Genomic DNA, 3,782 nt, shown 5'->3' on the forward strand with positions numbered 1-3,782 from the left:
AAGTTTCTCCTTTGTGTTAGGAGAGAGAATTGAATTGATTAAAGAAAGACAGACAGATAGACAGACTGACTATTTTTGGTATTTTATTAGCTCGCTGAGATTCCTTGTGAGCCTCATGCCTACATATCCCTAGTGGAAGTCAGAGCTTAATGTAGTTCGGGGAACTAACTAGGGAAATTACTTGTTTTTGGTGCCTTGCTTGAAGCTCAAGGTTGAAGCTTGGAATTAAATCTCTGTTTACAATAAAGAGACATGAAATCATCTTTACAGAGAGGTATTTGTACTATTCTACCACAAACATTTAAAAGTGACAGAAAAGCTAAAAAAAAAATGATGTTTCATTAAGAGGGGAGTCTACTTGGTTGATCAAGTATGACAACCATCGTGCCTCTAAAATGAAAGAAAGATGCTCATCCAAATTAGGGAAAGTGTACAAGTCTAGGGATGTGCCAGAGCATGTCTTTCAGAGTCCTAAATGGGAGACTTTGAATGAAATTGAAATTGAAATGTTTGTTTGTTTGAATGTGGTAGAGTAGTAAAAATATCTCTCTATAGAGATAAGCTATGTCTATTTACTATATGAAAGATTTGACTTTAGCTGGCTTGAATGAGGCCCAAGCTTGAGGCTTTTTGATTGATTTTATTGATTTATTGAAATGATAACTCTACTGGGGAGTATTTAAACTAAGGAGTTTTTGGTGTTCTGTACGAAGCCCAGAATTGAGGCTGACTCTACTTAGGGAGACTCTATTTGGGGAGATTATCTCCTAAGAGAATGAATCTTTGATTTTTGAAAGACTGATTTTGGAGGCTAACCCTTTCCAGGGGTTTTGACTCAGCTGGAGAAATTGTCTGTTAAAAGACTGGCTTTATCATGTTTTTTGGAGGCTGACCCTTTCCAGGGGTCGTGACTCTTTTTGATTAATTGACTTTGGAGGCTAACCCTTTCCAGGGGTTGTGACTCTTTTTGGATTAATTGACTTTGGAGGCTAACCCTTTCCAGGGGTTTTGACTCTTTTGGTGAATGGCAGAAAGATTATCTAGTGGAGACTTCTTGTTTAAAGCCCAAGATGAAGGCTGACTCATGCTGAGGATAAGCAAATATGGATCCTAGACTCTGCTAAGGAAGATTGATGAAGATAAGGGTGACAGAGACTGTCCATGTCTCTCATTCCAAAAGGTGTACTCAATGCAAAATTGAGACAAACTTGGCTTGTTAAAAGTCTGGTTTAAATTGGAAGAAACTCACCAGGGTAGGCTAAAAGGTGACTAAAGACCTGTTCCTATGTTTATAAGAAACCTGATGGGTCCTTGTATACAAGCTCAAGAGGAAGCTGGAAATGCTTTTAAGAAGCCTGTGGGTCCTTGTACAAAGCCCAAGAGGAGGCTAATCGAGGGTCCTTGTTATAGCACAAGAGAAAGCTATGTAGTTTTGAACTTATTTTGGCTCTAAGCAAATGGGTAAGAGGTTTCACCGGGAATAATTCCTCTTTGGGTGGATGTGTCCTATATTTTTGGATTCTAAGGTTTTTGCCAAGATGTTTCACCGGGAATAATTCATCTTGGGGGTTTGAACTACAGATCTCTAATTAGGAAAGAGCCTTCACCGGGAAGACATTCTCAATCCTAGGTCATATTCCTATAATATATATATATAGTTTAACTGTCCTAAGGTTTATACTCAAACGTAGTTCTAAACTAATATATATGCACAATTTATATTTGACAGTAATTTAAATAAAGACTGTAAATTGAAAGCTTGTAAAGCCTAACCTGGATGGAGTGGAGGCCTTTGAAGAAGTATGTACAAAGCTTTACCAGCAATTGATGGATAACAGTTGAATATATATATGATAAACAGTTAATGGTTTTTGAAAACAGAAGAAGTGAAGATGGACAAAGGTCACATAGGTATCTGAAGAGTTTCCCCGGGAATAATGCCCTTCAAATACCAGAAGAATGTTTTGAAAGCAGAAAGAAGATTTTGAAAATACAGTTTTGAAAACAAGCTAAGAAGAGAAGGTGTTTGGGACTTACACTCTATTAGAGGCCCAGTACTTTATAGTACTGGTGTAAAATTAGTTTTGAAAATGATTTGAAATAATATAAGGTTTTGTTGTTTGAAAACCTTAATTATTCGATTTATTCGGAGATTGAAAACAGTTTTGAAAATTGACAGAAAGTCAACTTAATTAAGGTAAAGAAAAAAAAGATCTATGCCTAATTAAGACCTAAATAATTAGGGTTTTATCATAAACTTTATTCACAAAAATAATTAGGTTAAAACAAAATGAATATATGCATTTAAAGTATTTAAGAAAACACTTAAAACATACTATTTTAAACCTAATAAAAATATATGAAATAAATAATATTTTTATGATTTTTTTGATTATTCATAAAATAGATATATTAAATAACAAGTGTGTGAAAAATGAAGTGAAAATGATTTAATTTGATAGGTTAATTAATTGTGTAAAGTTGTGAAGAAATCAAATAGGAAAAGTGATAAAAAATAAGGTTTTGTCACCTAGAGGGATTGAACTCACGCCCTCCAAGTCACACACCCAAAACCAAACCACTGGGCCAGCGCGCGCATGGTGATAGTAAACTGACTCCTTTGCAACTCATATGTTATTCAAGTGTATAGAAGCAAAAAGAAAATAAAATCAAAAGGTCTGGGGCGAGGGGGATTCGAACCCCAGACCTTGGGCACGCGCAACACACAAACACTCTTTACCACTGGGCTATCACGTTTTAGTCGTTTATGAAACAGGTATCATTCAAAATAAAATAAACTCAACCCTGAATTTGAAATTTGCGCGCCACCACCATTGTCATCTTCAACCTCAAGTTCTCAGATTTTGAATTTATGAACTTGCTCATTTCTCAACCATTTGCAAAGATGTAAAGATGAAACTTATTCTAAATTCACTCACGATTCTAAATATGTAACTAACATAAATTTATATCAACTATATCTAACTAATTTACCAGAAATCGTGAAGAACCCTAAATTTTGAAAATCAAATTAAATGACTATACTGAAAGATAAATGAATGATGATAGAGGGTTTTCAATCCTCTGATGATGCTTAACAAGATAGAATCGAGCTTTATCACAAAGAGTGCTCAAATTAAAGAGGTAGAGTTCAGAAACTTACCTCTGAAAATGGAGGCCGTGAGGATGATAGAGAGCACCTGGGCTTGTATGAATGATCCCAAAAGCTTCCTTGTGGTTCAGTGATGCTAACTGAATGCTTGTTGTAACCTCAATCCTTCTGAATTGTTCTATGGACCTCCCTCGATTTGAGCTTCAAGTGAACATGGAGGGTGATGATTCTTGAGTTACAGATGAGCTGGAGCCATCTGAACAGCTTCACTACCTCCTATGGAACATGCCTGGATGCTTAGCTTGATTGGAAACCTTCTGAATTGCACTATGGACCTCCAACTGCAACTGCTCCAAAGTGAGAGCAACAATGGTGTTCCTCCACTTACAGAAGTGATCCAGGTGCTTGGATCACCTCAAATGACCTCCATTGAGATGTTAGAATGCTTACTTTCCAAAGATGAGCTCTGGTTTGAAGAAAACGATTCTTCTTGCCAAAGAACTTTGAAAAACAATAAGCATGAGAAGAGAAAGAGAAAGCAAGGAATTGAGTTGCTTTGGTGTGTTTTTCTACTGAAGTATGCTCCCCTATTTATAGGTAAATGGTTCAGTACTGATTGAGAGAGTGAGCTTGCTTAATGAGAGAGTTTTGGTTTCTTAGCCAAGAAGAA

This window comes from Vicia villosa, linkage group LG4 (genome assembly GCF_029867415.1).
Source record: "Vicia villosa cultivar HV-30 ecotype Madison, WI linkage group LG4, Vvil1.0, whole genome shotgun sequence".
NCBI lineage: Eukaryota > Viridiplantae > Streptophyta > Magnoliopsida > Fabales > Fabaceae > Vicia > Vicia villosa.